Here is a 22,244-nt window from a genome sequence, read left to right on the forward strand (position 1 = left end):
AGTTTCCTTATCTGTAAAGTGAGAAAGCTGGATTCAAATCATACATCTAGACCCAGAAAGAGCTCAGTGGTTCTCCAAACACCCTCACTTTACAGCTGACGACAAGAAAACTTACCCAAGATGACTCCGGCGGTTGGTAATCATTAGAAGTAAGATTGGAACCCAGGTCCTTTGAGGTTCCCTAATCTTAAAAGGCATTCCGCATCTCTGTTTTGTTCAGTCGTTTCAGTACTGTCCAACTCTTGGTGACCCCATGTAGGCTTTTCTTGGCAAAGACGCTGGAGTGGTTTGCCATTTCCTTCTCCAGCTCATTTTACAGATGAGGAAACTGTGAAACAGAAACTGTTATTTAAAAACATTTACAAATGAGGAAACTAAGGCTTTAAAAAGGTTAAATTGGGAAACCATAGGGCACAATGGGAAGGATTCGGGATTTGGAATGCAGTTCTCAGTGAACCAAGCTTCAGTTTCCTCTCCCGTAAACAAAATAAAACAAACAAGCCAACAAAAAAACCATAGTGGCTTAGACTAGATGACCTAAAAGGTCCTTCCATCCCTAAAGCTTATGATCCTTCTGTCCCTCCTAACTCAAGACCTGGGGATCCACAGCTTCTTCCCAAAAATGTCTAATCAGTTAAACTAAACCAGGGGAAGTTGAGAAGAGGCTATACTGCCACCTGCTGGCCACCATTTCTCAATAATCGCCGCCGCCGCTGCTTTCTTCAAGCTCTTCAGTAGTGTGTTTCTTCTCCCTGGCTTTGGGACCTGCCCCTGAAACATTGGGTGGTATGGCTCCAGGCATGGAAATGCATGATTTCCCCTGTATTAATATCCTCATTACTGAGCGTTGGCATGTGAGGAGGCAGAAAGAAATTTTTTTTTTAAATTCTTTCTTCTCTTTACTCCTTCTGAGGTTGGAAAGCAAGGTCAGAAACCTGGGAGTGGCTGGGTATGTTTAGGATTATGTTTATTATTAATCATTATTATTATTATAGCACGGTAATGATGAATAAGCATAAACCCTTTAGAACTTCAGTTTTACACCCTATTAATTCTGGCCCCTAAACGGGTACATTGCCATGTGCCGAAAGGGGTTTACAAGACTGGGTATATTTATGAGAACAGAGCAGGACCCGGGAAAGGACTCCGAGAAACAAAACCAGGCAATCATAATGTGGGCAAGTGTATTTCTGTATGGGACAGGGAACTCGCGTTGCAAGTATCTTTGGGGTCTTGGGATATGGGGGGTGGTAGTGGTAATGAGGGTGTGTGTAAGACCGAGAGGGGGAGAGAGGGGGAGAGAGAGAGAGAGAGAGAGAGAGAGAGAGAGAGAGAGAGAGAGAGAGAGAGAGGAGAGAGAGATCAATGTGTCCCTGCGAATGAATGTTTCTCTCTAAAAGTCAATTTCTTTTCCCTTGTCAATTACATTCTTGCCGCAAATAAATCACAGGAAAAAAGGAGGGGGGGAGGCGTCTTTTCTGCTAAAATGATTTCTAAGCAGAGAGAAGCAGTCTTTGGTCGTGATACAATTAAATCACTCTCCCCCTTCGTTGTTGATAACTTCATTTCAGTCAGGAGTTTTTCCTGGGGCTCCCCCGCCGCCTCTGTCTTCCAAACCAAGTGAGTCCCAGGAACAGAATTGATCAAATAAGAATTTGTCGTGCCTTTTCATTTTAAACATTTCTCAGGAAGCGCGTGGCTAGTGTTTGAAAGGTAAAGGGATTGTGGTAGTTGTTCTGGGTTCCCCCCTACCCGGCTCTGTTTGGGAAGTCTACTAAATGATCGGGTAGATCTTGCTTAAACAAATCTGCCTATGGAGTCTGTTGAAAATGGCAATAATCCTGCAGCCGCTGCGGGCTAGGCACTCTGACTTCAGAAGGAGATCTGTTATATGCACCTTTGCACACTGTAAACACCTACTTTCCAAAGGCATTTCCTTTCTTTTAAGGAAAGTCCGTGTCCCTCCTGCATCCCAGCAACTGCAGAACTCTCCCAGACCCCTGCAAGGGGAAACTTTGGTTCAATTGGGGGAAAAAATGTTTCCTATCTTTTGCTTATTTTCTTGTATTTCCTTTCTTTCTAGTATTTTTAGATCCTGTGATAAAACCTTCTCTGTGGTGGATTCAAAAACCCCATTCCTGGATAACATTCTGTCACTGAAATGTTCAGTTTAACTAATTTTTTTTTGAATGAATGGTTCTTTTCCTGAAACCAGAGCTCTGGCCCTGGATCATTTTAAGGCAGACAGAAAACCAGAATTGGGTGGCAGTGAGGGTATAGGTTTTTTTGTTTTTTGTTTTTGTTTTTCTGTCAAGTTTGGAAAACTCATTGCAATTTCCCCATGAACCAGCCTTTTAATTTTTTTCTTTCCAAAGGCGCCTTTTTGCGAGTACCACATTCTTTGACTCTACCAGGCCAGATACAATCCTGCTGAGGGCTAATTAAATCTCTCTCTCTCTCTCTCTCCTCTCTCTCTCTCTCTCTCTCTCTCTCTCTCTCTCTCTCTCTCTGTCTGTCTCTCTCTCTCTCTCCTTTTATCTGCCCCCAGTTATAAATGGTCCTGGCCCCCCAAATGTTGCAATTTCAAAATTTAATCAAATAATCTCTTTCATTCTACTCATCCCATAGCAAATCCAGTTTCTTCATAGGGCTATTCATGATCTGTGATCAGGACCAGGAAAACTAAAGCTTTCCAGTTCCCTTTTTGCCATCTCCCATAGGCCTCTGGAGCTCTTTCTTGGCTACCAACTTCAAGCCAATTTTCTGCCCTGTTTGAAAAGGGTTTTTTTGTTTGGGTTTATTTGGGGTTGGCCTGGAGTGTGTGTGTGTATGCACAGAGCACAAACAATTTTGTGATATCATTTGCAGTCTCCTGCTTTGAAGTGTCTCCATAAATTACAATTCAGATCTTCCCAAAATGGACTGGCTTGGCCTCTTTGCTCCCAGCTCCAACTGGAATGAGGGCAAGACACAAAAGCTGGAGAGGTGAAACAGAAAAAGGGAAAGAGATGGGAAAGGGGGAGGGTGGGAGTGAGACCAGTGAAAAAGGGGAGAAAGATGCCATCTAAGGTAGATTGGGAAAATGTTGTGGTTTGGGGGGTGGTGTTTTTGTTGGGAGAAAGAAGAAAGAAAACTCACCCATTGTTTGGTGTTTCGCCTGTTTCGTGGTTAGTCCTGGGCACAGAAATTAAATATTACAAATGGAAAACAGAAAGGGGGGGAATGGATTGGTTTCCCCTTTTCATTTCCTTTGTCAAGAATACTGGTTTGGAATCAGAAGAAAGAAGGGCTGCAAAGTTGGGAGACTGTTCTTTCCTTCCTTCCTTTCTTCTTTCCTTGTTTGTTTGTTCCCTTTCTTTCTCTCTTCCTTCCTTCCTTCATTTCTTCTCTTCCTTCATTTCTGTCTTTTTCTTCCTTCCTTCCTTTCCTTTCTTTCTTCCTTTCTTCCTTCCTTCCTTTCTTCCTTCATTTCTTTTTCTCTTCATTTGTCTTTTTCTTTCTTTCTTTCTTTTTCTTTCCTTCCTTCCTTCCTTCCTTCCTTTCTTTCTTTCTTTCTTTCTTTCTTTCTTTCTTTCTTTCTTTCTTTCTTTCTTCCTTCCTTTCTTTCTTTCTTCCTTCCTTCCTTTCTTCCTTCCTTTCTTTTTCTTTTTCCAATGAAGTCAGCTCAAAGCCACAGCAGGACTGGGAAGGAGTGTTTGTAGTGACACAGCGCCCCCTGGGGGCTGTTCCCTGGACTGCATGCTGTCCCCAAAGGCTGAAACTTTCAGGAGTCCACTTCAGCCCAGACAGCTGCCTTCCTTTCAACCTGCTTTGCTTTCAGCAACGGAGGAGAAAAAAAAAAAAAAGGAAAGGGGGAGAAAGGGGAAATGGAAAATGGAAAACAATTTCAGGCCTTTGATGCTGGGCCCTGGCAGAGGATGAGGAGGCCGCAAAGAAATAACTTCCGAGTTATTTCAAATCCTTAGAAGGGGTAGGGGAGGGGGAGCAGCTCCAGGTCTAGCTTCCCTTCTATCCTTCCTGACTCCCTCCTCTGGGGAAAGGGCCAACCTTGGGCATTGCCCAAAGACTTTACTCAGCTCCAGGGGGGAGGCAGGTGGTTGGGGTGGGGCCCGGGTGGGGGGGTGGTCTCTAGGTTGCATTTATGTGTGTGCGTGCCTGTGTTTTTTTGAGTAAATATCTGCTTGTTTTTGTGTTTGGGAGTCTGTACTCCTGTGTATCTCTGTATCATCTTTCATGTGCTCCCGCGTGTGTTTGCATATATTTGTGTTTGTGGAGTTTCAGGTCAAGACATTGATGGGTGCCCGTGGCTGTGTGTTTCTCTGTGTATTGCATCTCTGTGTCTTGGGTTACTTTAAAGTTCAGCCTTGGAAGGAGAAGAAGAGAATAAAAAAATAAAATTTAAAAAAAACCCTGAATCTTTGTGTATGTCTACTTGTATTTGTATCTCTGTGTAACTATGTTTATGAGGGCTGTGCTTATGTGTATCTTTGTGCACAGCACTTGTACATCTTTGTGATTTTGTGTCTATGTCTGCGCGTACTTGTATTGCTGTGCTTATGAGTCCATGCACCACGGTGGCTATTTGTGCGACCGTGTATATCTGCTTGTGTGTGGTTGTGTTCCTGAATGGAAGTAAGAGCTCTTTAAAACTGTTTCTTTATGGAGTACTTGGATTTCCCCATGGTAAGAAAGTTAACCAGCTCTTTAGATGATCTTGAATTTAAACTCCTGTTTTTTTGGTTTCAAACAAGTCAGTTTTATCACTGAAACTAAGCTCACACAAAAATGATTTCATGTCCTATCCTGTGCCTTCCTGTCGCCTGTCAGCAGATCTGGTCACATTCATAAATGCACATAGCTTTTTAGAGTTTCTAGTTGTCCAGCTTATCTTACTTTATTTCATTTTATCTTATTTTATTTTTTTTCTAATGTGAAAAACAAATGATCTTCCTGCTTCCAGAAGATTTGGGGTTATGATGTCCATTCATAGGCAAAAATATAAAAGAAGTTCACCAGGTTTACAGTTTCCCATCTTATATTTAGGAGGTTACTGGTTCCTAGGAATCCTTGAGGATTTTCTTTCTTTCTTTCTTTCCTTCTTTCTTTTTCTTTCTTTTTTCCTTTCTTTTTCTTTCTTTCTTCCTTTCCTTCTTTCTTTCTTTCTTTCCTTCTTTCTTTTTTTCTTCTTTTTTCTTTCTTTTTTCTCCTTCTCTTTTTGCTTCTTTCTGTCTGTCTCCTCTCTTTCTTTTCTTTTCTCTTTCTTTTGCATTTTCTAAAATGAAAGGCACTGCTCTGATATTAGGATCTGGAATTCAGATGGAATTTGAAGTGTCCTTTTTCGGTGATTAAGTTTCTTTCTTTTTTCTTGTTGAAAGCCCACAGTTTTCCTGAAGAGGGTTTAACCCTATTCTGATATGAATTTTTTACCTACCCTGAAAAAACAGAATTCTGTTTGTGGGACCAAATTTTGGACAAATATGTTATATTCCAGTTATGTTTATTTTAAAGAGACAAATAATAGTCTGATTTTATTGTCCTACTAAAATGAAAAAAAATTATCTCACCATCCAGTCTCCAAAATATATTTTAAGTGACAAGATCTATTAAGGTACAATTATCAATATTTCAGGCAATGTAGCATTCCAGAAAAAGAAAGCGCTATTTTTTGAAAGATAACGATTGTTTCTCAAGAAATTGGTCTTCTTGTAATTTCCCAAGAAACCATTCGTGTTAATAACAAACATCATCTGAAGAAAAAAAAAAGATCTTGAGATTCTCTATATGCAAAACAAAGCACAAAATCCTTTTAAACAAGGATTTATCTCCAAGATGAAAACATTTCCCAGGAAATGTTCTTTGGTGTAACATAAATGTCGACATAATATCAACTTGCGATAATAAATCAGTCATTTATTTTTTAAAAACTGCCAGAAAACAATAAATTATTTTTGAGAGGTTTTGTATGTATGCTGTTATTTTTTTTAACTGTCCAAAACCCTCAAAATAATGGATGATGTTCTATTGGGAAAGATAATGTGTTTTTCAGTAAGTTGGTGGGAAAAGAGACTTTTTGTTTCTGTAAAGGAAATTAAATATATGGGTGTCCATTTAAAATAATGTTTTACTGTGACACAAGGCAACAAAAGTCCCGGAAACTCCAAAGTTCAGCCAATGCTCAGCTTGGAATTCACACCATTGTGCACAGTTAGTGCTACAATAGCGTTAGGACCCCGGAATGTCAGCCGTGGGCTTAAAATTTCCTGACTTTCAGCTTCTTGTGTCCAAACACCATGGTGTTATTTAAACATTAGCAGGACATGGGAGGCCTGGTTAGGCTTCTGTGTGTGTGTGCAGACATGTGTGTCCGTATTATATAGTTTATATCTTTGCTCGTTGAGTGTGTTGGCCTCATTATAAATGAATATATTGTATTTTCATCTTCAATGATTAATGGGGGGGGGCCTGCATTTTTGTTTCAATGGGAATAATATTCGAAAGAAGGGGAAAGAATCCTAGAGTGCTACAGCTGGAATAGGACCTTCAAATGAACACAATATTGGAATGTACACTATTTGCATTATTAGAACATAGAACACAGAATGTTAGTGTGGGGAGGAACATTAGAATTCCAGAATGTTAAACACAGAATATGGTATGTCAGAGCTGGAAAGAGTCATTAAGTTCTCGAATGTCACAAGAGAATACAGAACGTCAAAGCTAGAAGAGACTTTAGAATTCTAGACTGTTCAGAATGTCAGAGCTGGAAGGGACCTCTGAAATCCAGAATATCACAACACTGAATACAGAAAGTGAGGGTTGTGATGGATTTTAGAAATCTAGAATAGCACAATACAGACTGTTACAAGTGAAAGGGATCTTAGATTTCTAGACTGTTCAGAATGGCAGAACTGGAAGGAACCTTCGATTTTGAGAATATTTATAACATCGATGACAGAATTTCAGAGTGGGAAGTACCTTTGGAGTACTAGAAGGTTACAGGCAGAAGAGATAGGGGACACAGAGAGAACTGAAGACAGGAAATATGAAATAAAAAGGGAGAGAAACAAACAAACAAAAACACCTCTTCCACGGGGATTTTCAAACTCTACCAAAATTCCCCAGCTTTAAATTAATTTCCAAAGACTTGAGAGAAACCCTGTGAAAACCAGCACTGGGCCAAATCAAAATGTATTACCATGCCATCAGGAGTTCTGCTTAAAAGTTTAAGCAGCCCTTTGGTTCCAGACCATTTGCAGATTCCAGATCATTAATTTACTGCTGTACTGTTAATTACAACCCAGTAATGGAAAACTGAACATACAGGCTTTATGTCCGTCACCTCCATACAAGCAGCTGTCAGAACTTTCAGGGGCTAAAAGCTTAAACTTTAACAGTATTTCCAGCCTGTGAGGTGGTGGGGTTGGGTTACAAGAGTGGGGGGAGAGGTGGATAAAAAGCTTTCGCCAGGTAAGTGGTTAGCGATTAAAATGGGTTTGGGGCTCTCAGTTTATTTCTGCATATTTTAAGGGTAACAAGCAGAGGGTGTAAAATAAGGTGGCTTGTTCAAGCTCTAAGGGCCCTCACAGCCCTGACGTCCCATGATCTATGATGCCTAGTTTATATACCTACTGCAATTTTGATGATTTCCCCCCATACACCTCTAGGTTTCAGCTATTTTGGGGTGTTTATTGGTTCCCTCTGCCTGAGAGAAAAGAAACTCTTTCTTAAAGTAATTTAGAGGAGGGGGGGAGAGAAAAAAAATCCTTTTTAAAGGGCTTAGGAGGAGTGGGGAGTGGAAAGGGCTTTATTTCCTAAAGCTCGGATTCCAGAGGGGGAAGACAGTGGAAATGGGAACTGAAACCAATTTACCTAAATTCCTTTGTCCCTGCTTGGCCTTTGACTAGTAAATGGTGCCTTTCACTAGCCAATAAAACCAAATCAAAAGCATGCTTGGGGTTGGGGTGTTTGGGGGGATAGGGAGGTTCCAGGGAAACCTAACTTTAAAAATGCACATGCACACATGCATGCACACGCACAAACACGCCAGACTCTGGTGCCCCCTTTTTTTTCTTTTCCTACAAATGTTCCTAGCAGGGACTTAAGAGAGATGAGCATGGTGTTGAATGGTCATGGGGTCGTAGCTCTGAGTTTCAGGGAACCCCAGAAGCCGTCTTGTGCAAACTTCTCATTTCACAGGTGAAGGGGTTCTCCTCCCACATCCTTTTCTGGAAGCCTCTTTTCTTTCTTAGGGGGGTGGGGTGGGTAGCAGGTAGTGACTGACTTCACTCCCAAGAAGCAGCCTTTTAAAGAAACCACTAGAAACAGAAAATCATCTTCCTGACAACCCAGTGATAAGATGCAGAGACATTTGGGACAACCCAATTAGACATCCGGGTACACCTAGTCGAGATCCCAGCCGGCTTTGTTCCATTCTCAAGTCTGCTTTTAGAAACGGCGCCAGCCAGCGCACTATTTAACCAAGTCTGGGAAGGGGATGCCTTGATGGAGGCTACTGTAGCTTCCAGAGGTCACCTCAGCAGCAAGCCTTTCTCTGCTGCCTCCTTTCTCTAAGTGGGTAGAAATTCTCCCTCACACTACTGCTGCTCATGTATACTCATGAAGGGTCTGGGCTACCCTGGATGCACAGTGAATAAATACCTTGATGATATATCCTTGATAGACTAAGGGACTGACTAGGTCTAGCTGACAACCGTCCATTTCAGTATCTCTTTCTCTCTATCTCCTCCTACAGGTCGTAAGGTGTATTACAGCTTAATTAATATTTGTTCAGATCCCTGGTTTCTACAAGCTCAGGTCAGGAGCCACCTTCTGCATGAATCCTTTCCCAGTTGTTAGTGCTCTTCCCACTGCATCCCACTCCCATTACAGACCATTCTTATCTTATAGAAGTGGACTGTTTCACAGACCTATACATAGAGTGATTTTTACTTAATGCAAATTTGTCCCTGCCCACTCACCTCACTTAGCCTCTGTAACAAAGGCATACACAAAATAATGTCTTCATGCAAAAACCATAAAATGTACTAAAATGCAGACATATTAAATACCATACTATGATAATAAACAGAATTATAAAATGAAAGGTAAAGTTAATGATAAAGTAAGCACAGTAAAGTTAACGTAGGTGGGCAGTGTGTTTCTCCTTCCCCACCCACCTCACCTTGGCCATAAATCACTGGCAGTTGGCTGCTCAACTATTTTGTACAAAGATACCAAGAGATGTTTGGAGATCTCTTTTCTTCCTTCATATATCTGTTGATAGTGAACAATATTATCCTCAACTGGTCTTTGAACTTTTAAAAAATCTTGAAGTGTTTGGATCCATCTTTTCAATACAAGAAAAAAAGTTCCCTCAAATGATGAAATGCTCCTGCCAACTGTTTCATTGGGAAGCCTTTTTGTTCAACCTTGGGTTCTGAAGCTTCCTTTTCTTGTTCTGCTATCCTTCCAGTTGACAGCTCAATCAGACCCTCAGTGGACAGTTCTTCATGAGACTCATTCACCTCCCCGATATCATTTTCATCCACTTCTAGGTCCAATTCTTGTGCTAATTCTAGTCTTATCATTCACTTCTTCAAGCATTTCATCTTTGTTAAATGCACAAAAATTGGGAACAGACTGTGTTTTTTCCAAATTCTCTTCATACATGTTTCTGTTACATCTTCCCATGCCTTTCAGAGTTCTTTGTGAAAAGTCAATTTTGCATACTGCAAATTTACATAAAGACAGAACTGTCTATACTTTGGATATATTTTGTATTGAGTGTCTGTGCACCAGTTATATGCCCCACCCCCAGGAAAATGTAAATTCCTTGGGGGAAACAACTTCCATTTGACTTTGCAATCCTATTGCCTGACTAGTACCTGGTGCATATCAATCAATCAACAAACATTTACTAAGTGCCTACTGTATACCAGGAATTGTGCTAAGCATGGGAGATAAAAGTGAAAACATCCCTGCCCTTGCAAGTTTTCATTCTATTGTGAAATAACACCATACATAAGTATGTGCATGAATATACACGCACATATATAAGTATAAACCAAATAAACCCAAGGCCATGGGGGAGGACAGCACTGGCAGCTGGTGGAGGGAGACAGGAAAGGGTTCATTTAGGAAGTGATGCTGAAGCTGAGTTTCCAAAGGAGCCCAGGATTCTCCAAGGAAGAAGTGAAAGAAATCACACAGGGTATGGGAAACTATCCATGCAAAGGCACACAGATACAAGATGGAGCAGTTTGTGTGAAGGTGAGGGGCAATCTGCCTGATCTGTGGTTGTGTAAAGAAATGAGAGTAATTAATAATAAGCCTGGAAGGATAGGCTGCAGCCAAATCGGGAAGGACTTAAAATGGCAAAGGAAGTTGTATTCCATTCTTGGGGGCAGCTGAGTGGTACAGTGGATGGAGCACCAGGCCTGGAGTCAGGAAGATCTTAGTTCAAATCTGGCCTTAGATACTTACTATCTGTGTGATTCTGGCTAAGTCACTTCACCCTATTTGCCTCAGTTTCCTCATCTGTAAAATTACCTGGAAAAAGAAGTGGCATTATCCATTATCTCTGCCAAGAAAACTCTAAATGGGATCATGAAGAGTCAGACACAACTGAAATAAGCAAAGAAAATTCCATCTTGAGGTATGAGGAGCTTCCTGGAGTTTATTGAGCAGGGGGAGGACCTGGCAGTAGAGTGAGGAATAAATGTTTGTTGAGTTGAATTGAATCAAGATGAACAATGAAGGAAGGAAGGAATGAAAAAGCATTAATGCTTACTATATACAAATTTAAGCACTCTGCTGAGCATTGAGTATACAAATAGAAAGCAGAGACAGCCCTGCCACAGAGCAAGGCTTCATATGCTTATGACGACTTCATATGCTTATACACTCAATTTGAGTGTAAGGTCCTGGAGAGCAAACACAGTCTCTGTTTAGAACCTTAGCTCTGCACAAAGTCCATAAGTACATAGTAAGTTCATTCATGCATGCATACATGCATTGCTTTCCATGATCTCTCTGATCAGATCTCCAGATCTTAAACGACTCTTCCTTTCTTCCTTCTCTCCTTTCTCCTGTTCCTTCTCTTCCTTCTTGTTCTCTTAACTCCCCTCCCCCTCCTTCCCACTTTGTCCTTCCTCCTTATCCTTCCCCCTTTCTTTTGTTTCCCTTTTCTCTTCCTTAGCTGACTCATCATCATCCTTCTCTTCCTCTCTTCCATCTCTTCCTACTCTTCTTCCTCCAATGCTTGCTTCTTCAGCACCTAGTTTGGTGTCTGGCCCATAGTAGGTGCCTTAATTAAAAAAAATCCTTTTTCTGTTTAATTGAATTGAGCTAAAAAATAAATGGCTTATCAGGCCCTTTTTGCCTTCTCAATCAGCCTAGATCAACACAAATTGATCTGTAGAGAAACTGACGGATGAAGGGGAAGGAAGAGGTGGAGTGTTAAGGAGAGAGGAGGAGACGTATACATGATTTGACTGAAACACAGTACCTTGTATGAAGCTGCTTCAGGACATCAGATCAAAGGATCAGGGAATCCTACTCTAGAGCTGGAAGGGACCTTAGAGGTAATCTAGTCAAAGCCCTTCATTTTCCAAATGAGGAAAATGAGGCTCATTGAGGTTAAGTAATTTTCCCAAGGTCTCACAGGGAGTATCAGAAGCTAACTCAGGTCCTCTGACTTCAAAATCGGTGCTCTTTCCACTGGACCAATTCAATTCAATACATGTTAGTGAAGTATCTGATCCCGGGGAGCTTATGTTTTACTGGACAAAACTACAAAGGTGAAGCAGAAGGGGAAACCATGTGCCATAGCTTCTCATTGATGGTCATATCACGGGGCATATGCATTTAAGAAAATGTTGGGATGGTGGAGTTGGAAGAGAATTCCATTTACACATGGTGAAACCGAGGCCCAGAAAGGGGCAGTGACTTGCTCAAGGTCATATTTTGAGTGAGTAGTAGAGTTAGGCCTGAAAGCTAAAGGTCTTGATTCTCTTTCCAATAATGTGAAACAAAGGAGTCTGCTCAAGATATTTGGAAGATTTTCTTCCTGATGTGCTGGATGAAAGGTCAAAGAAGAGGTTAAAGGTTTCATATGGTTTAATAGAAAGAATACAAGAACTGTGCCTTCCTCCTTTCTTTGCAATGTCTGTGGCTGCAGATAGTGGCACTCACAATTGAAATGGAGGTTGTTTGTTACAAACTCCTTTTTCTCTTCTTCTTTGTTTTGTGTTCTAAGGGACAAATCATCAGTGAGGATGGTTTAGTACATAGACAGAAAAGGAAATGATACAAAAACAAAAGATATCAATATTGGCCTTTAAGAAAGAACACTAGACCATAAATGAGAAGATCTGAATTCTCATTCTAGTTCTGCTATAATTTCATGGCTTCTAGATGTAAAAGTGTCCTTAAATGGAGGAGAAAGAAGAAGAGGAGGAGAAGAAGGAGGAGGAGGAAGAGAAAGAGAAGAAGAAGAAAAAGAGAAGGAGGAAAAGGAGGAGGAGGAGAAGTAGGAGGAGGAGAAACAGGAAGAGCAGGAGGAGGAGGAGGAGGAGGAGGAGGAGGGGAAGGGCAAGGAGAAGGAGAAAGCTCATAATCATTTAAAGCCTTTCCTGAATCCCCTGGCTACTGCTACTGTCCCTCCTCAAACCACTTTGCATTTATTTGGCACATATTCTGCGTATATTTATATGTGCATCTTGTCTCTCCTCTCCCCTCCCCCCATACACACATTAGAATGTAAGCTCCTTGAGATCAGGAGCTGTTTTACTTTTGTCTTTGTATCCCCACTTCCTAGCAGTCATTACTTGGCACACAGTAGACACTCCATAAACCTAGGACCATTTAGTACAAATAAAGTCCAGAGGTGAGCCACCTTGCCTAGGGTAGCATAGCTAGGAAATAGCCCAACAAGTTCCCAAAAGCAGGTTCTCCGATACGAAGCCAGAGGGGCTCGGTTGCTCTCCTGCCGCTCCTGCCTTAGGACATATGTGAACCTAGGCAAGTCACAGTTGATGTGCACCACACTTTAGAGCTGGAAAGACCTCCAAGGCTATCATGCCCAACTCCCTCATTTTACAGATGAAGAAGCTGAGGTTGAGGGAGCTGACGTGACTGCCGATGTCACCCAGGTATCTATGTCTAGAGTGGGATTTGAACTCATGTTTCTCTTCTTTTAACTTCAGTTTTCTGTTCTGTGCAATGAGGGGGCAGACCACAGGATCTCTAACATGACCTTGAGCTCAAAATCTTACTAAAAGTATGTAGGAGACATGTATGAGAACATGCAGAGGGAGAATTGGTCCAACTGCCTCCTTGAGTCTGGGTCACTTTGGATAATCATAGAAGGGACATTCAATTCAACAAGGCAAAAAACATTACTTAAGTGACTACTGTGTACAAAGCAAAAGAAAGCATGGTACGAGCTAGCCTGAGACTCTGATGACCTAGGTTCACATTTCTCCTATGACACATATGAGCTGTGTGACCCTGGACAAGTCACTTAACTCCTCAATGCCCCAGGCAACTCTCTAATAGCTAATAATAGCTAGCATTATACAGAGCTTTAAGGTTTGCAAAGGACTCTACATGTGTTATCTCATTGTATCCTATGACCATAAGGTGCAGAACAGATGCTAATCTTCATTGATGGAAAGTCTTTCCTTCCTACCAAACTATCTCCACTCAGCTCTGCTCCCTGCCCACCAGAAGGTAGGGCTGGAATCACCCTGGGCTTTCAAAGACCAACACCAGTCTTCTCTGACTCAGTTCCAGCCTCCACACATACTTCCTGGACATCTCCCGTCATGCCCCTTCTGGTGGTTACCTTCTCCCTTCCACCTCCTGCTTTCTAGTTCCTTTTGTGTGTTGTCTCCTTCAACAAGAGCAGCAACTACCTTGCTTGCTAGCGTTTGTGACCTCAGTCCTTAGCATGGTGCCAGGTACATAGTAAGTGATTAATAAATCTATCTATCTATCTGTCTATCTGTCTATCTATCTATTTATCTATCTATCTATCTATCTATCTATCTATCTATCTATGTCTATCCATTCATTCATCCATCTATTAACCAAAATCTGTCTATCCACCTATGTGTATCCATTCATCCATCTATCTATCTGTCAATCATTATCTATCTATATCTATCCATTCACCCATCCATCTATCTATTCATCACTATGTCTATCCATTTATCCATCCATCTGTCAATCATATCTATCTCTGTCTGTCCATCGAGAGCTCCATCCAGAGAATCCATCAGACTGTCAAATTTAGATGAAGGTCTTAGGGAGGCCAACCTAATTACAGAAATCAATAATAATAGCTAGCATTTTAAAAGAATTTATGATTTGCAAAGCATTCTACATATATTCCCTCATTCTATCCTCACAACAATCCTATAAAGTAGATGCTATTGTTATACGCATGTTATAGATATGTAAATCAAGGCTGACAGGGGCTACATAACTTACTTGGAGTCACATAGTATCAGAGGTAGGAGCTCAAGCTAGTTTGTTTTTTTTCTAGGCAATCAGGATTAAGTGACTTGCCCAGGGTCACACAGCTAGTAAGTATCTGAGGCCACATTTGAACTCAGGTCCTCCTGACTCCAGGGCTAGTCCTCTATCTACTGCACCACCTAGCTGCCCTGAAGCTAGGGCCTTTGACTTCAGAGCCAGAGCTCTGTCTCCTGCAGTACATATATACTTACCTTTTCCTCCTTTTTTGACTATAAGATCCTTGAGGGAAGGGACCACATTTTATTCAGATAAGGATTCTGAAACACAGAAGCCAGGAGGCAGAATATTCTAGGCTAAGGGACCAGCCAATGCAAAGGCCCAGACGAAGACCCAGGCTCATGAAAAAGGCCAGAAGGCTAAGCGGGCTGAACCATAGAATAAGTGGTGTGTAATAAGACTGGAGAATGGGTGTTGTCGAACAGTGGGAAGTGAGGTTGGTGAGGAGTTTAGACTTGGCCTGGCAGACAACGGGAGACCATTGTTAAGTTCCTGTAGGAAGAACGTGATAAATGTGATGGTTTGGGAAGGTTCATTTGGCAGCGTGTGCAAGAAGAATCAAAGAAAGAAGAGATAGGTTAAAAGAATGTTGCAAGTGCTGATGAAATCCTGGGCCAGGGTGGTGGCAGTGAGAATGCACAGGGAGGGTTTGGGGACACCCCAAGGTGGCTCCAATTATCTCAAGGTGTGTCAGAGAATTCTGCAAAAATTCTCAATTTTTTTTTGTACATGCCATGAGATTTATTGTTGTGGGGAACTCCCAGGTGAGGAAATTCCTTCTACCGAAATAGGTCAGAACGTTCTCTTCAAGGAGTAGTCCAGGGCCACCCAGGCAGTATATGTCAAAGGTCAAAATTGAACAAAGGTCCAAGGTGGTATCTCTATCCATCATTCCACAGCACCTCTCAAAATTCTTTTTTACCTTAATTTTTCAAAAAAGTTGATGATGTAACTTAGCATTCAAAAGTAATTGTGATCTGGGCCAAAATTTCTTTCTAGCCTTGGCTTCAACTGTTCCTTTTTGCATTATAGGCAAGTTGGCACAATCAATACAGCTGGATTAGGAGTCAGGAATATCCAAATTCAAATCCTGCCCATAGGCAAATTCTTGTGTGCCTCAGTATTCTTATCTGTTAAATGAGGATAAGAATAAGACCTACCTCCCAGGGTTGTTTTGAGGATGCAATGAGATAACATATGTGAAGTGCTTTGAAAAACTCGAAAGTAAAAAAACAATTTAATTAAAAAAAACCAAAAACAATTTAAATTTAAAAAAAAGAAAAGAAAAACCTGAAAGTGCTTAGTAAAAAAAAAAATACTACAATTATCCCTTCCACAATGCAGAGGTTAGGGTGCAGCACCCCAGAGATCTGAAAAATCAGCATAAAATTTTTGGCCCTCTCAGAGAAGGAGTCTGCGTTATTATGGTATTAAAAGGGAAAACATATTGATGTTATGAAATACTGTACACATATTTTATGTGTTTCTGAGTTTCTAAACTTTTTCTGTGTCATCTGCTGGCTTTCATGTTTCGTCTGTGGCTTCTGCAAAACTTCCCCAAAATTCCCATTTAATTCCTTATGCCCACTGGCAAATTGAAACTGCGATGGGAAAGTTGTGATGTAGAAGGGCATTTAAATTACTGAGGCTCTGACCAAGCCAGGGTACTACTCTGCAATACCCAAATATGGCCTCTTTCCAGTCTCTGTGTCTTTGCTTAAATCTTTTCCTTCTTATAAATGTTTCCCTACTGCCATTTCATTGAGTGAAGCTTGCAGAAAGTTTCCACCAAAAGGGGTCGGGGTGGAGGGGGTGGGGGATCCTGACAGTCACCTGTGTGACTCAGTTTCCTCATATGTAAAATGAAAGGTTTGGACAAGATGGCATCTGAGGTCCTTCCCAGCTTGGTGATGTCTGTGATTCTGAGCTCTCTCATCTAAACCTATAGCTATGTGTGCGTGTGTGTGTGTGTGTGTATATGTATGTATGTGTATATATGTATGTGTGTATGTATGTATATGTATGTGTGTGTATATGTCTGTAGCCCCTTTGCACTTTTCTTAGAAAATCTACTACTTCTTGCCTCATACTTTAACATTACCACCAACAATAAACTCACATGTGCATAGCACTTAGCACAGTGCCTGGAACATGGTAGGCACTTAAATGCTCATTGATTGATTAAAAAAGCCCTTTACATTCATTTATTATTTGAACCTTACAACTTCATGATGCAGGGTCTACTGGCATCGCCATCCCCATTTTCAGGTGAGACAACTGACCCTGGAGATGTGAGGTGATTTACCCAGTTGTCATATATGGGCCACTAGATGGCGCCATAGTGCACAGAGGGCCTGACCTGAAGTCAGGAAGACTCATCTTCCTGAGTTCAAATCTGGCTTCAGACACTTACTAGCTGTGTGACCCTGGGCAAGTCACTTCACCCAGGTTGCCTTCGTTTCCTCATCTGTAAAATGTGCTGGAGAAGGAAATGGCAAAAACCATTCCAGTATCTTTGCCAAGAAAACCCCAAATGGGGTCACAGGAGTGTTGGACACAACTGAAAAATGATCAAACATACAGCTGGAGATGGGATTGGAAACCAGGCTGTCCTGAATCGGGGCCCAATACTCCATTCACTATGCCATGCTCTTTTTCATCACAGTTATATATTTAGAACCATGAGGTCAAAGATCTAGAACTGGCAGTCATCAAATACAATCTCTCAGTTTACAGATGGGGAGGCTGAGGCCCAAGATGGCTCAGAGACTGTAGATTTAGGCCTCAAAGGGAACTCAGAAGCCATTTGGTCCAGAGGCTCTTTAAGGACCCTTTTTACCTCTGGATCCCTTCTCAGAATCATGTTTTCAATTGTATAAAATAAAATATAATATTACAAAGGAAACCAACTATGATAAAATATTGCTATTAAAACATTTAAAAAATTAGTTCATGGACCTCTGGTTGAAAACTGGATGTAGTCTAATACTCTCATTTTATAGGTGAGGAAACTGGAGGCTGTGACTTGCTCAAAGCCACACAGTTAGTTAATGTCAAAGACAGAATTCAAACTCAGGCCCCTGACTCCAAATCCCTGGGCCTTTTTCATTCTATTGCTCAGAAGATTTAAACCTGGAAGGGCTTTTAGACATTGTAGGATCATAGACCTAGAACAGGAAGGGAACTCGGTGGCCATCTGGTACCATGCCTTCATTTTTTTTTTCTGGCTAGGCAATAGGGTTAAGTGACTTGCCCAGGGTCACACAGCTAGTAAGTATTATGTGTCTGAGGCCAGATTTGAACTTAGGTCCTCCTGACACCAGGGCCGGTGTTCTATCCACTGCACCACCTAGCTGCCCACACTCCTTTCATTTTTACAAATGAAGAAACTGAGGCCTAGAGACCTTAAATAACTAGGTAGCCCGAAGTCCCACAGGTTATAATTATGAGAGGTGAGGTTAAACCCAGGTAACTCTGAGCCTGGAACCAGCTTTTCCCACCATATTACATGCGCAGTTGTTTTTTTTCTCCCCAACTAGATGACAAATTCCTTGAGAGCAGGTACTGAATCCTATCTACGCTCCTCCTCCTCCCTCCGAGGCCTACAGTATGTTTAATAAATAGTAGTTGAACTGAATAAATGCATTCCCATTTGAGTATGGAGTTGTGAAACCCAGCCCAATGACAATTTCCAAATCCTTAGAACTGGGTTTCCCCAGGCCAGTGCTCCAGGTGACAGCAGAGGAAGGTGGCTGGGCTGGGAGGGGAAGGGCATGGCATTGGGAAATAGGGGTGGGGCCCAGGCCTAAGTTCCAGGCAGAAATTCATTCCTGTGGGTGTCACTCCTGAGCACTGCTGTTTGAGGGAAGGAGAGAGGTACAAGGCTAGGTGGGCCATGACAGCTTAGATTCGGCAGCTGCCTCAGTACACAGCCCAAACCCAGCCTTCTGCTCTCTCTCTCTAGCTCTTCTTTCTTTTTTAAAAAGTTGCTTTATTTTCAACTTACGGAATAAAACAAGCATTTCCATAACATAGTAAAATAAAAAAGATGATTGTGCATGAAACTGCAAATCTATTATGTACAACTTGCTATTCCTTTTAAATATATAATTAAGTTATATAAATTTCTTTTTTTTCCTTTTTTTCCTTTTTTTCTTCCCTCCCCCACCACTGCCCTATAGATAGCCATCATTGGAAAACAGGTACCTATGTCTGTAAGTGTATATACGCACACACACACACACACACACACACACACACACACACACACACATAATTATTCTATCAAACTTCTATTGATCAGTTCTTTCTCTGGAGACAGCGTCTTTCTTCATATGTCCTTTACAGTTAGTTTGGATATTTATAATAGTCAAAATCAGTTAATTTACTCGAAGTCACTCTTCTTTTTTTTGTGAGGCAATTGGAGTTAAGTGACTTGCCCAGAGTCACACATCTAGTGAGTGTCATGTGTCTGAGGCCAGATTTGAACTCAGGTCCTCCCGACTTCAAGGGCCGGCACTCTATCCGCTGCTCCACCTACCTGCCCCTCAAAGTCACTCTTAAAACAATATTGCTGTTACCATATTTCTTTTGGTTCTGCTCATTTCTCTCATTATTTCATGCAAGTCTTTCCATGTTTTTCTAAAATCACTGAGTTCATCATTTCTTATATCAGAGTAGTATTCCATCACAATCATCTACTACCACTTGTTCAGCCATTCCCCAGTTGATGGGCATCCTTGTAATTTCCAGTTCTTTGCCACCACAAAGAGAGCTGCTATAAACATTCTAGAACATGCAGGTTCTTTTCCTTTCCCTAATCATCTTTGGAAATAGACCAAGTAGTGCTATTGCTGGGCCAGAGGGTATGGGCAGTTTAGAAACCCTTTGACCTTCATTCCAGATTGCTCTCCAAAATGGCTGGATCGGTTCAAAATTAGCAAAGTTGAGTATACTTCTAGCCCCTCTCTCAGCCCAGACCAAAGCCTTTGCTCCATCACTAGGCTCTCTGCTCCTCCAAACACTCCATCTTCTCTTTTCAAGCCCCATCCTGGGCTTTGGCTCCAACAGAAACACGTCCAGCTTGCCAAACACATAGAGTCCTTAGCCGGGATATGATGTGGTAATGCGAGGAATGATTGGAATGGTTTCCTCACTCTTACCCCTACTGGGTGTCTATACTTATCCTTGGGTTTGGATAAGGATGGGGAAAAGGAGGTGAGAGAAAGAGGAGGTGAGGGAGGAAAATCAACTGACATGACACTAAGATGGCTTGGCTTGGGGTCTTGAAGCCACTGCAAACTCACCCAGGAGGCCATTCACCTTCCCACCTCAAGCACTGAGCTCATTCCCAAATGCCAGCTTTGTTCTCTGCCCTACACTATTGGATGGGGCTAGAAGAGAACCCACAAACCGCCCTTCGGTTTGGCCGGTGACTCCCAAAGCAGTTCTCTCCTTTCCTTTTTGATCCTGGGATGTTTCAGGATTGACAGAGGCAAAAGGAGCTAGATGTACCCTGGGCATGTCCTGAAAGCCACACTCCTCCCACTCAACAGACCATGCCATGGGACCCCAGACTAAGTTAGCATGCACTGTCTCAAAGAGGCATACCAGAGACAACCCTCCCCATATGTCTAGCCAGGCTGCTTCCTCTGCTGGTAACCATGGACACTGTGCAACCTATTCAGGCAAGACAGTTCACATGTTGCTGTTTGTTATTACAAAGGGAAAAAAACAATATGAAAATTAGGCTAATAGTCATAAGGAAAAAAGCAACACAGAGAAGCATGTCCTTTGAAAGCGGGTGAGGCCAAGATGACAGAAAATATGCTTAGCCGTCACAGTGCTTTGAACCCCATGTCTAAAAACATTTTTCAAAAGCATGATGTGACTTTCATCCCTGGTGGGGAAGCCGAAACCTTTATCACTCCAGGACCCAAACTGGGTCAAGACAAGAAGTCTTGGACCCCAGAGACCAGATCCAGTGAAAAGCAAGAATACCAGGGTGTGATTGTCAAGCGTGTTTTCATCAAGAGAGAATCCCAGCACCTTTTGCAGAGGTGAAAAAGACTGAAATAAAATGGATTCCATCCCTTTGGGAATGACCAAAGAAGTTGTCTATGAATGCAATTGATGTCCTGTAAGAAACAATGTATTGGGGGCTTTGTGGTACAGGGGGTAGAGTGCTAGACTTCAGAGTTGGGGAGATCTGAGTTCAAATCCTGCCTCAGTCACTTATTAGCAGCGTAGCCATGGTCCAAATAGTGTACTGTCAGACCCAGAGAATTTATTGGTTACTTGTAGCCTAACTAATATATTGATCATTCTCAGAACCTTGTGTCTCAATGTACCTTAACTTTCAAAAGCAACATCCCCTCCCCGTCCCCAACTGAAAAAGGGAAGCAATATGATATCAATTATATATGTAAAATCGTGCAAAATTTATTTCAATGTTAGCCATATTGAAAAAAAAAAAGGAAGAAAAATAAAGACAATGAGAAAAATCATACTTCAATTTGCACTCAAAGTTTATCAGTTCTCTCTCTGGAGATGTAGCTTATAAGTCACTTAACCTTTTTCAGCCTCAGTTTTCTCATCTGTAAGGTGGGGATGACAGTAGCATCTACCTCCCAAGGTTGTTGTGAGGATAAAGTGAGATCATATTTGTAAGGCTCTTTTCAAACCTTAAAGTACTAGATAAATACTAGCCATCATCCTACAAGAAATTCAGAGAAACAAGGGCAGATTTCTATGAATGGATGCCAAGCAAAACTGACAGGACAGGATGTAACAAGGCTGAAATGAAAGAGGCAGAAATGACCCTCAGAGGCAGCTGAATCTCCCTTAAATGTAATGGTCGATCATAATTAAGGAGAAAAGGAGATGAAAGCAAATTCCCTCCTCTCGGTGGACAGACTGGGAACCTAAGGAACAGAATGTCATGTACAGGGGCAGATACTATTAGGCCTGTTTTACTCAATCGCTCTTCTTTGTTACAAGGGAAGATTCGATGGGAATGGGGAAAGCATGCTGGGAAATGACTGCATTAGGAAATAGAGAAGGCATCAGTATCTTTTAAAAGAATAGCTAAGATTACTTGGCTCTTCAATTAAATCTAAGTAGAGAAAAGGACTAAACCTGTGATTTCTTTAGTCTAGGGAGCTGTCAGTGACAAACCTCCTCTATGGACACACTTTTTCAGCCACTTGTAGTCTTAAAGGGAAACCTGGGGTAGTCAGAAGCTAAGTGACTTGTCCAGGGTTACACAGGCAGCAGAGAGGATTTGAACCCAGGTCAGCTCTCTTTCAACTATGACCCACTAATGAGCTGGAATGTGGTTTTATTACCTGTTTTCAAAATGGATCAAAATGCAAGAGTGGCTGGCTTTGGGGGCTTCATTCAAGTCTCAGCACAAGGCCACCTTATTGTGGAAGCTTGTCCTGGTCCCCACCAGCAGCTTTAGTCTTTCCTCCGAGATTACCTCTCTACTCTGAACACATCTGGTGCATACACATTGGTTTACACGTCATCTCTTTTATTAGGAGTCTTTTGAAGGCAGGTGTCTGTTTTTGCCTCTCTTTGTATGCCATGCTTAGCACATAATAAATAATAAGTACATTTTATATCATGCACATATGTATTTTAATGTATAAAATTATACATGATATTTTATTTATAATATATTCTGCACAACATGTATTATATAA

Source organism: Phascolarctos cinereus, unplaced genomic scaffold (assembly GCF_003287225.1).
Source record: "Phascolarctos cinereus isolate Bilbo 61053 unplaced genomic scaffold, phaCin_HiC Scaffold_4;HRSCAF=312, whole genome shotgun sequence".
Classification (NCBI taxonomy): domain Eukaryota; kingdom Metazoa; phylum Chordata; class Mammalia; order Diprotodontia; family Phascolarctidae; genus Phascolarctos; species Phascolarctos cinereus.